Below are 12,902 nucleotides of genomic sequence, written 5' to 3'. Positions count from 1 at the left end.
CACATTACGGTTCGATGTGTCTGGGAGCTGATTGCTGTCGCGAAAAGTCTGCCTGATTTTCCAGGTTAAGGGGTGTCAGGGGACCCGGCACGCAGCTAATCACCGTGCATTGTCAGGAGTGTTTGGAGAGAAGACGGAGGGCATGGAGGCCGCCTGGTACGTGCTGCCCTCCTGTTCCTTCTGGGGCAATGGGAGTGCTCTGGACTGGTGGTCTGTTTGCAAGGGGAGCCTTCCTGAAGGAGATGGGCTGAGAGTTGGAGAGAAGCGGTGTTTAACCGTTGTGGGGAAACATAAAGAAAACAGAGGCCTGGCTGTAAAGAAAAGGCAGGTGGCTAAGTCGGGCTTGGCTGTTCCTGCCCTTGTCCATCAAGCCCATGATGGACAGTCAGCCTCGGGTCATGCCACTGGGCTGGAAATCTGGCAGGAGAGCCCCACTCTGGTCTGAAGATAGGAAACGGCAGGGGTGACATGTGGTGTAAAGGCACGTAATGAGTGTGGACTTGACTTGTCATAATAGCACTTGGCTGCTGGCAGGCCCTGCTTTGCTGAAGCTGCTGAAACTTCTCACTCAAGGGTAGATTCTTGCTGCACCCTGGAGAGACAGAGTCTTCCCCACCTTTCCCCTTTTACTAGCAGGGAAACCAAGTCAAGGAGAGGTGACATCTCTCATCCCTGTGTGCATCTAGTGAATCGATGCTAGCTTTCAGCTCCCAAGGGAACCTTGCGACAAGCTACCTCCCTCTGCCTTCCAGCCTAGCTGCTTTTGTCTGTGCAAGTCCGTGGGTGACAGAAACAGTAAATCGTCACCACCAATATTGAAAGATTAAGAGGAGGACCTGAGGAAATATGCATTTGAGCCCCCAGAGGCTATTTTTAGATGCTCCGGGGAGGTTTTAAAAAAGGACTCACAGAGTTAACTATTTATGACTTTTCGAATGCAGAGCAGAAATAGAAGGCTGCACTTAGCTTCTCCCATGCTCGAGAAGTAAAATCCTCTCAGAGGCCTGAAACCACTTTGGGGCCATTAAATTTACTGTCTCTTGGACGACATTTAATATCTAGCATAACGTTTTTATTTTTGGCCCTGACACTAGTTTTTTCCTTGGTGTTAAAAATTATCCCTGGAGTAGCTGAGGAAATTGAGTCAGTGAGTGAGAACTATGTCGGAGTCATAGCACTGGTTTGTGACCAAGCCCTGGTAGAAACAAATCTCTTGCCAATTGGGCCAAAGTTCACTTCAAAGGGCCTGGCCATCTCAGTGTTCCAGAGCAGATTTGGGGTGTAGAAAGTTCCTCAGGGGGGACCCAATCCAACAGATAGACAAAACTTGGCACCATGAATCAACCAAGCTCTGTCTTCCATCTTTCTTTGCTGCAAGCCAACTTTCCTCATGGAAGGGTCAGTCTTCTTCCCCCTGAGACATTGGATTGGACACGTTAAAGGGTGCAGGCTCAATGCCTACCCTAAAGCCTCCCAGACTGGTGCTGCATTATGAGTAGGACAGAATGAGTTTCCCAGGCTGGGATGTAGCTCCCAGGGGCCCTACTAGTGTTTTTCCCAACTGCTCTCTAAAGCACCACGGGGTCTTCCCAGTAGCCAGGACTCTTGATCATCTTTTCCTTTAAATTCTGCTATCAGCGAATTGGCAATTAAAGCAAATCAAGGAGGTAGGGCCTTGGCCCCACACAGCCAATGGCTTTAAGCTAAACCCACAAGAGGCCAACATTTGTCTGAACAGAAAACCACAGAGGCATGAATTAACATTATGGTCAGAGTTTCCATCTGGACCCTGCTAGCACCCTCACCCTAGAAGCCATCTGTGCTGGCTGCCCCACTGCCTGTTGGTTCGGCCTAATGCCAGTCCCTGAGACAGTCCTGACATAGGCTTGTCCTGTCAGGGCTTCCGAGACCAGTGAACCCGCCTCTGTTACTGCCTGCCTCTGCCCTTCCCCTGCTTCTGGTGACAATCACATCCAGTACTGGCATTCCAGAGGTGAGTTCTCCTAGCCAAGGAGGCATACTGGACCATATGGATCTTCTACCTGATGCCAACTCTCACTTGACTCTTCAGTTTTAACAATGCCACCATTTTACCCTTCCTCTTGGTTCACGTGGCGCTGAGCACATTTGGAATCTCATCAGATCCTGCTACCTCTTCAGGACCAGCAGCTGTAGTTGCTTCTATTTCTGTTGACAGCCACCCGCCATAGTCCTAGCTCCCTTCTTCTCCCTGACCACAGGTGCAGGATCCTTGTTACTACCTTGCGTGGTGCTTGAGTGTTAACTTGTCTGTCTCGCTCAACCGGACTGTGAGCTCCACAAGAGCAGAAATCTCGGCCATTTTTCTCCTCATCGTATCCTCAGCACCTAGCACAGCACCTAACACAACATAGTGATGTTTGATACGAATTTGATAAACAAAAGCATAAATGAAAAATAATACCCCATTCCTGTAGAGAGAAGTAAACACTCACTTGATTTTGCTGATACACATCTATCTCTGTTCACTTATTTATTTGTTGTAAAGATTTATTTACCTATTCTACAGAGAAAGAGAGAGAGTGCATGAGTGAGAGGGGCAGCGGGAGAGGGAGAGAGAGAATCCCAAGCAGAACCCATGCCCAGTACGGAGCCAGACATGGGGCTCGACCCCAAGACCCTGAGATCACCACCCAAGCCAAAACCAAGAGTGGGACGCTCAACTGACCGAGTCATCTGGGCATCCCCATCTCTGTTCATTTAAACTGAGACAACAAGCTCAGAATTCAACCCTGGCACAATGTTGTCACTTCTGAAAAGGTAGTCTCTTTACAAAGACCAGTGTTCTTCACAAAAGAGGTATCACAATAGAAATTTGTCCCCTTTGCTTGCTTTATAAATTATATTTAATTGCTCATCATTCTGCCACTTATTCAAGTCTTCAGCTGCCTCAAATAAAAAGATAGTTATTTTTTTAGAGTTGTGTTGGAGGGGAAATGACACTTGATTAGAGACAATGAGGTGGTTCTGGTCCCTTATTGCCTATGTATCTTTGAGTGAATCATAAAGTATCTCTCTGCCAAGTCGTCATCTGGAAATTGTGGTAGTTGGACTCAGTAATTACTAAGTTCCCCCCCAGGTTTATTGTTCTATTGACCTATAAATCGGTTTCACTAATGTGAGTCCCAAAGCATGTCCTTCGTGTCTTGTGTTTTGCCCAAATCCCAACTTCAGGGTTAAAGCTAGTGTGCAATTTTCAATATGTTGCCACCAGGTGGCAGGAGCGTGCCACAGTCCTTTTGTCCCAAGCACAAAGAGTGTGAGCATCTTACCAGAGGCTGAATTAATAGTAGTTTTTAAGCCAGGAGGCCAGAGTCTGAGTTTTTGAAATAGCAAAACATCTGTTTATGAAGACATTTAGTCTTATGCAAAACAGCAATTTCAGGGTTAGCAATGACCGCATCTAGGAATAACCGCAGACCCAGACTCGTGTGGTTCAGAATTTTGAGGTCCTGGCAGCTCCAGTCCTAGTGGTCTTCCCACACCCCCCACCCCCTTGTATCTGAGTGAGTCAGTGGAAGCCCAGCACCCCAGCAGCAATGGCAGTATTCACTGTGCCATGAGGAGAATCATGTGCTGACCCAGAATTGATGGATTTCATCCCATTCTTTCTGTTCTTTCGTGTTTCCTTCCAGGCAAGAGATGAGGGCTGAGCCCAGGCAAAGTTGGAACAGCTCCCTAAGTCATTAAAAAAAAAAACCCAAAAAACCTATTTGCCCAATTACCATAAAATTTTCCTAAACACAAACCCAGCAAGAGAAACTCTATCCCTCCCCCCTTCCCCCACCTCTTGGTTAGTCTTATGTGTCAACCTGACTGGGCCACATACTACCTAGATAGCTGGTCAAATGTTATTCCGGCTATCTCTGTGAGGGCGTTTCTGGATGAGCATAATATCTGAATTGATAGACTGAGTAAAGAGGATTGCCTTCGCCAATGTGAGTGGGCCTCATCCAGTCAGCCGAAGCCTGAACTAGAAGGAAAAGGCGACCCTCCCCTGAATAAGAGAGAATTCCTTTTGCCTAAGTGCCTTTGAACCAGGACATTGGCTCCTTTCTGCCTTTGGACTTGAACTGAAACATTGCCTTACCTGGGTCTCCAGCTTCGCAGCCCACCCTACAGATCTTGGGACTTGTCAGCCTCTGTAATCATGTGAGACAATTGCTTATAATAAATCTCTTTACATACGTATATAAATCTCTACATATATATATCTCTTCACACATACACACACACACACAAACACACACACCCCTTCATCATGTACTCCTTTCCTTGTCTGGTCCCATGCTGAACTCAGAAGCCACTGTGTGAACTCTGATTCCCTTCATTTGCCTTTTTGCTTTCTAGGTTACTAGTCTTGGGATATTGTTTAAGGATCCCCTGTTCCTTCTTTCCTGTCCTGGTTAGTGCTCTAATTGTAGTAATAAAGCTAGCTTAACAAGAGGGGCATCAATTGCAAAGAAAGGCTCATGAGAATCCAAGACAGGAACCTAAGTTCCTCCAGCCTTCATGGGAACTTGAATGGGGATATCATTGCACAAAAAGGCTGCTTTATTTCTTGATGGCTTCAAGGCCTCACTTAAGACAACCCTGCTGCCTTCTACTCATGACCTCTAGTCTCACCTGTCTACTGATCAGTTTCTTCTTGGCTTCAGTAGCAGATGGTCCATAATGGCCACCCAGTTCCCTATACAATGGGGTAACTTGTGATAATTCTTTTGACTTCATTGCCAGCTGGAATTGGCCTATGTGAATTTTAGCTCGACATCCTGAAATAGGAGTATAATTGGCTTACCTTGTCTTCTTTGAGCAACGCCACACAAGTCCTGGGCTCCTAGTCTACAGGCCAGGCTCTGTGGGAGGCTGGTACCCACCCTTATTCTGTGCCACCTACTACAGAGTCTGAGTGTCTGTTCAGCAGGGACCCACAGTAGGAGGTAGGGGCAGGCCAGGGACCCTGGTACACAGTCAGACCAACTTCTGCTACTCAGGCTTATTTTCTGATTTCTTTTTTTTTTCCTTCTTATCATCAGCAGCTCTGGCATTGACCCAGCTTCCTCCACTTTCTCATCAATAATCAACTCTGCTTTTCTCCACCACCTAGTGTAGTTCCTAACACTTAAAAGGTGCTCAACAAATATTTGTTGTATCAAAGTCCACCAGTCAGAGACCTCCAAGAACATATCTATAGTTAAACAAGAGTAGATTTATTTAGCTTGCTGCAGTATGGGAGAACACATGGTGCCTTGATATGAGAACGTTGGAGGGGCTTATTAAAGGATTTGGGTGATGCTAAGGAAAGACTAGAGAGACAGGAACCGGTTTTGTATCGGATGCTATTAGGAACTGAGGGTAAGTCGGCAGCTTGTTATCTCAGAAATCTTTGCACAGGAATTAGAAAGAGCAAAACAGGGCTGGGTAAGAAAGCAATAATCTCTCAGAACTAATTTTTTCAACCCCAGTATGGCCTTGCCTCTGTTTGGTTAGAAACACTATTTATCACAGTCTAACGGACAGCAGGGTTGATTTCCACTTTTTCAGTTACATGAAAACAAACGAACAACAATGAATATTTAACTTTACCCAAATATAGAAGCAGTTGCAGTGGTTTACAGGCAAGACTGAGACGCCATTTTGGCCAAAGTGATCCTTCACATTATTTGTCTTTTAGGTGATTGCTTTTTACTGATGTTGAACAAAATTGGCCTTTAGTATAATGATGTGACATAGATTCATCTGAGGCTCCATCTACAATTTGGAAATAAATGGTGATGTCTATTTTCCACTGTTGGTAATTTTACCCCTCTTTATTTTGATTGTTCTTTCAAGGACACTGTGTCGTCGGTTCATGTTCCTCTTCAGATATGGTCCCACACATTCCCAATATCCTGTGCATGAAGCTAAAAACAATGGGAGTTTTCAATACCAAGCTTATGTGACTCACCTTTTTTTTTTTCCAGCAGTCACATTACCCCATCTGTTCACATGAGCCATTTGTAAGCAAGAGCACCCTGGCCTGGTGTGTATGCATTTGATTTTTGGAATCTTAATAGAAAACTCATGGATTCTTAACAATAGTTTATTCATTTTCACTCCACATTCCAGAAGGTTAGAAAAAAAATACCCATCATATTTGCAGTCCCTCTGACTTTTTTGTTACTTTCAGTTTGGTTAATGTCTCTTCTCTGTAATTCACTCATAACATTGACCAAAAGTTGAGCAGGACAGAGGCAAGGAGGAACAGAAGTCCTCCAGCTTCAGGAAGTCATCAACATCACTTTTTTGGTATGGTTGTTGGACTGTTTTTAATATGATTAACCAGTTCTCATTTCACCCCAATATGTGCATGGATAGAATGGGAACCTTTGGCAATTGTGCCTTTTCAGAAGCTTACTGCAGTACAGGGAGCCTTGGAGAAGGTGGGTGTGGGGGGAGAGAAGGCATGGAGAGGGCAGGGATGGGAGTGGGGAGACCAGTGAAGAGTAAGAAATAATTCAAACTTGACGTCATCAGCTTTTAAACGAGGGTGGGGTGACTTTGGAAATGGACAGGGAGGTATTGTTGCTAGAAACACTGTGAAAGGAAAATTCAACAGGTCCCTATGAACAAATGAATGCAGGAAGAAATGGAGGAGAGAGGAATTTAGAGCCTAAGTGATTTGCATGGCGTTTTCATTGCTGGAAATATAAAGGCCTTGGGGAGAGGCTGTTTAAGGCAGCAGTTGGATGGTGGAGGGAATTCTCGATGCAGTGTCGTGGGCAAAAATAGTGACAAGGTTTGAGTGCCTTCTATGAGCCAAGCTCTGGGCAATTTTTTATTTGTTTGCTTGTTTATTTCTTTTATAAAGTGTTGTTCATTTAATCCTCGCAAGAGCCATGTAAAGTGGGTAGTATTGACTTCTTTTTGCAAAAGGGAACTTGAGGTTCAGAGGGGCTAAATTGTATACCTTGTAGAAAGTACTCAGCCCTAGGGACATAGAAGTAACAAGACATGGGCCTCTCCTACGAGAAAATCAACCCTTGAAGACTAGCAAAAACAATTGCTAATCAGTTTAAGCTTGGAGAAGACAGCACTGCATTTAATTCAGTCTGGTGGCAGTGGGAAGAAGGGTGAGGAGGCTTTTAAGAGGATGAGGTGGGCAAGAATGAAAGTCCAAGTCAGAGGGAGAAGAACAACATGCAACTATGGTATGATTTGAAGACAGCAAAGGATTTTATTTCTTTTGGAGACAAGGTGCTGTGAGGGCAAGCAGGAAGGCGGAGGGGTAGGCAGGGCCTGGCTGACGGAAGTCCTTTTGTGCCAGACTGGAGTTTGCACTTGACTCTGTGTGGATAGGGAATTAGTGAAGATATCAGAGGACAGCAGGATTGAGTTTGCACTGTAGACAGATAATTCTGGCTGGAAGACTTGATTGCAGGGGAGAGATGGGAAACCATTCAGAAATCCAGCAATGATAGTAGTTTGAACCAGGCAGAGGCAAGAGTAACAGAGCAAGGAAGACTGACTCAAGATGTGGAAGGGGAAATGCAGAAGACTTGGGACCACTTAGATGTAGGGATTTGGGAGAAGGGACAGTTAAGGAGGACTCTAGGATGGTGGCTTAAATCCCTGGTTAGACAGGTCAATAGCAGGGTTAGGGAAACCAGGAAGGTAACTAGGTTAAGTGGGGAGAGAATGGGATAAAGATGTAGAGTCCAGTTTTAGACATGCTAATTATCAAGTGTTTTTGTGGCAATTGAGAATTACCCCAGTGCACAACTGAATATTTGTGCTACTTAACATAGCCATCAACCCTCATCTGAAATTATCTGCTCATCTGTTTTTTTGTTTTGCTTTCGTTCCTATCTCCTCACTTGCCTGTGAGCGCCATAGAGTTGGGACTTTTGTGCCTTTTGTCCATGGATGTACTTCCAGTGCCTGGTGTACAATTGTTGAACAAATGAACAGCAAACAGAAAGCACGGAAGGAGTTTACTTGGTGGGAGGGAGGGCCCTTGTCTTATTCCTCTTTGTACTCCTGTGTCTGGTAGAGACTAGGTGCTCAGTGCAAAGATGAACAATCATTTCACTCTAGTATATAGCCAAGAGAACTGAAAATAGATGTTCAAACAAAGCCCTGTACAAAAATGTCCATTGCAGCTTTATTCATTATCGATAAGAAGTGAAAACAACCCAAATGCCCATCAACTGATGAGCGATAAACAAAAATGTGGTATGTCCATACAACGGACTGTTATTCAGCTATAAAGGGAATGAAATACTGACGCCTGCCACAGCATGACGGAACCTTAAACATTACGCTAAGTGAAAGAAGCCAGACTCAAAAAACCATACATTGTATGATGCCAATTATATAAAATGCCTAGGATAGATAAATTCATAGAGACAGAAAGCAGATGAATGTTGCCAGGGTCTGAAGAAAGGAGGAGTAGGGAATGATTGATTAATGGGTACAATTCCTTTTTGGGATGATGAAAATGTTCTGGAATTAGTGGTGATGGTTATGCAACATCATGAATGTGCTGGTAAGATGGTTAAAATGGTGAATTTCAGGTTATGTAAATTTTACCTCAATAAAAAAAATAGAGTGAATCTGCACGAAAAGTGGAGCTGGACTCTAACACACCCAAGGCTGATACTGCTAACTCACGTACAGACAAACCTGAGAACCGCATAAAGCAATCCTGAGGCATTCATCTACCAAACAGATAGATTATGCAGAGTTATCAGTTCGCCACTCAGGAGTCTGGCAGGATTCCTTCAGGTGTAAGCACTCCTTTGTTTTGCATGAAAACAACTCTCTATTCCCAGGTAGATCTTTGGGGAAATACTTCTTGTGCAAAGTGGGAAGAAGCCCTGCCTTGGGTAATTGCAATGCTCCTACCGAATGTAGAAAAGTTTACTTATCAGGAGCCATCTCCTCGTTTGCCCACCCTCTCGCCAGGGGCTCCCCACAGCCAGCACTTCTAACGTTTGTCCTCCCATGGTTTTGGGGGGGAGGGGGCCCAACACGAGGTGATAAAAAGACCACAGCGGAGGGATTGGAAGCTGGGATGTGAGCTCAGCGGACTTGGGGGCAGACCCTAGGGCAGGAGACTCCCTAGGAGCCCTGAACAGGCTGCAGGAATGATGGCTCTTCTGATTTCTGGCTGTGAATAGACCTCTAGTGGCAGCTGCTGAAATTAACCTGCTGTCTCTCAGAGCCAGGGCATTGTCCCCTCTGCATCTGAGCAGGACTCCTCTCTCTCCAAGTGTTACCGTCGCCTCCATTCCAGTGGAGGAACAAAACAACCCCAGCAAAGTTAAGCCTCTTGCAAGTCTGGTTTGGCCAAACGTGTCCTTTAAATGTTTGAGGAAATTTTCTTTCTTGCTCATCTTCTAATGTGGGCTGAACCAGGGACAGTAAAGTTGCCCTGTGCTGACAGCCAGCAGCCTTCATTTCTGTTGGGTGCCGGGAAAAAGCCCCAAAGTCAGGATCTCTTTTGCGTGGAAGATGTTTGGATGGGAGTCCCACTTGACTCTTTTACCAAAGAAAATAATGCCTGTGAGGGGTGATATTTGAGCTGGAGTGAAGTACAAGCTTCGACGGGCGTGATTCGTACTTGTTATCGGACAGCAGTTGAAAAACTTGTGCTAGACGGCTCATCATACCATGTTGTCCAAGGAGGGTGCTCTGACCAGCTCTTCATCTCCAGAGCATCACGCTCTGCTCTGCATTCACGCTTCTATTTTTCTTCTTGTACTGAGGTCATTCCTTCATTCAACAAGAATTTATAGGCCTACTTTGAGTCAGGCACTGTTCTAGGTGCCAGGGATAAGGTAGAGAACAAAAAAGGCAAAGCGTTAGTACAGGGAGACAACAAGTATATAACACAGTATACACATAACAGGCCCAGGTATTCCCCACTTTGGGAAGGTTCATGTTACGCCATTTCCCTTTTATAGAAGACCTGCATTAGTACCTGTTTCCACTAACTGAAAGAAATCTGAAGATTTTTATTTTTGTGGAAAACGGAAGGCAAACATAGCGTTTAGGGCTTGTGCTGCAGAGAGCCAATATGGAGGCAGTGTGCGCCCTGAGCAGCCGGAGCGGCCCTGCCAAACTCTTTCCCAGGGAAGACAGGCAGCATCACAGCATCCACTCACCAAAGCTTCCAGCTGCCTTTGCGAACATCTGTGCCTTATCTGGATTGATTTTGTGCACCTGTGAGCAAGATGTATCCTAAAGTATCAGAAAAGACTCAGAGAGGTTATTTTGGGGGAGGTCTGAGAATGTTAAATATTTTTCCATATGGGGCACCTGGTTGGCTCAGTCGGAAGAGTGAGTTGGAGACTCACGTTGGGTGTAGAGATCACTTAAAAGAAAACCTTTTCAATAATGTTTTTCCGTATAGATGAATGGTCGCTTCTTTGCTTTACACCCTTTTGGCTTACAGAGGTTTCCATAGGAATGCTTTACCTTCAGATAGCGGGGGGAGCTTATATATGAGGAAAAATAAAGTGGGGTAAGGGATCTAGGGAGTGCAGTGTGTAGATGGAGATTAGTATTTTTAATAGGGTGGTTAGGGAAGGGCTCCCTAATTAGATGACATTTGAACAGAGAACTGAGGGACTAATGGAGCAAACCCTGTAGAAGGTATCAGGCAAAGGTAGGACATGATGTAAGTACATTTTAACAAGATCACTCTGGGGGCTGGGGGCAGGGGAGAATGGAATGAACAGGAGCATGGGAAAGCAGAGAGATCACTCAGGACCTATTGCTAGGATCCAGGTGGTGATGATAGTGGCTCTGACTGGGTAGACCCAGGGATGTGATACAAGGTGGTCAGATATGGGACATATTTTGAAGGTAGAGCTCACAGGATTGGCTGATGTGTTGGAGGTGAGAGAAGGAGGTGCCCAGGATGATTCCCAGTTTGAACACTGAGAAGGATTGAGTCTCCATTTCCAAAGTGAGTGGAAAGGTGGGAGAAATGTTTTAAATGGGGAAACCAGGAGTTTGGTTTGGACTTGTTAGGTCTAAAAGTACCATTTAAACATCCAAGAGGAGATGTCAAGAAGGTACTTGTAGATAAAAGTCTGGATTTCAGAGAGAGGTCCTGATTGGAATGATAAATTTGAGGGTTGTCGGAGTACAGATGGCATTTAGACACAGAGTAGGGTGAGATTATCATCCAGGAAGTGAAATAGATACAAAAGAGAATGATCCCAAGAACTGAGCTCTGGGGCACAAGGGTCAGCAAGTGAAGGACACTGAAGATGAGTGGTAGTGTGGCAGAAAGAGAATCACAAGATATTGATGTCCTAGAAACCAAGTGAAGAAAATGTTTCGAGAAAGAGGGAGTAAAATGAGCTGAGAGTTTAAAAAAGAGAACTAAGAATGGACTGTGGGGTTTCGCAATGTGGAGATCACTGGTCACCTTGCAAGAGGTCTTCCAGCAGAATGGTGGGACCTAAACCTGCTTAGAGAGACTTTAAGAGAAAGGAAGGAGATAAAGAGGTGACAGTGAGCCTGGACAGAACTTTTGAAGAGTTTTTCTGTAAAGAGGACCTGAAAAACAGGCATTAGTTGGAGAGGAGTGAAGTCCTTGAGCACATGGGAAGGGATAGGACCCATTGTGGAAGAGCTGGGTGTAGAAAGGAACATGGACATACAATGATCTTTTCCCCCTCCTTTAAAAAAGAAAATCTATGAGTCAGTGTCTTCATTTCACAGCTACTATGTATCCTGAGCCATGGGCAGGCAGAGACAGACAGGAGAGACAGTGGGGCTGACGTTATCTATGTTTTGAATTGGGCTATTTGTGGAACACCATGAAATATTGATATATGAAATTTAGAATAGCTAAGTATATAAGACATCGTTCAATACCGGATTCTAGCATGGAAGAGCACTAACAGGTGCCATTGGTAAAAGCAAAAAAAATTCCAACCATTAGCTTAACATGTTTCCATGAACTGTGCTGCTTTTTTGGCAACTGACGCCTTGTCCAGCCTGCAGAACACCAGAGTTCCATAGGTTCAGAGATGGTTCTCGCTGCCCAGAACTGCATAACATTCAGAAGAAACGTCTTAAATGCTGAGATGATCCCTCCACGGATGTGCAGAGACTGTGAATCATGGGTGAGAAGAGATTCCCAAGTATTAGCCCTCTCAAGCCAATATCACCAGCATTGAGATCACCCAGCATTGGCTTGGCAAGGTTGACCTTACTCGCCACTAGGAAGCCCAGGAAGCTGGCTACCTTGAAAAACGTGGTCATCAGACAGACCTGGGCTTAAATTTTGCTTCTGCAACTAGTAAGATCCTAGGAAAATCTCATTCATTTCTTTGACCCTCAATTTCTTCATGAGTGAAATGGAAACGAATAGCACTTGCTTAAAGTGATCATTGTAAGGTTTCAATTAGATCACACGTGATCTAATTGCACATAAAAAAACAATTTAATAAATATTAGCTCACCTTTTTTTTCTGTTTCCCCTCCATTGCATTTTTAGAACTAGAAAAAAGGAGCTATATTGGTGTGGCAGCTTCCCAAAAATGGGGGTCATATTTTATTAAGAGCTAGGATTTCATATAATCAATGGTATTGTTATAGCAATATATGGTGACAGATGTAGCTGCCTTTGTGGTGAGCACAGCATAACATATAGCCATGTTATGTACCTGAAACTAATGTAACATTGTTTGTCAACTATACTTCCATTAAAAAAGGAAACAAACAAGAAAAAAAAAAGAACTGGGATTTCAGATGAGCTTAATGTGTTTCCATTAGAGTTCCTGAATGTCTGAAGGCTTTAGTTTCTTAACTCTGTTGAACGAACTTAATAATGCCTACCTCCCTGGGTGTGTGTCAAGACT

The sequence above is a fragment of the Ursus maritimus genome, unplaced genomic scaffold (assembly GCF_017311325.1).
Source record: "Ursus maritimus isolate PB19 unplaced genomic scaffold, ASM1731132v1 scaffold_17, whole genome shotgun sequence".
In the NCBI taxonomy this organism is placed as follows: Eukaryota; Metazoa; Chordata; class Mammalia; order Carnivora; family Ursidae; genus Ursus; species Ursus maritimus.
This window is presented reverse-complemented; position numbering follows the sequence as displayed.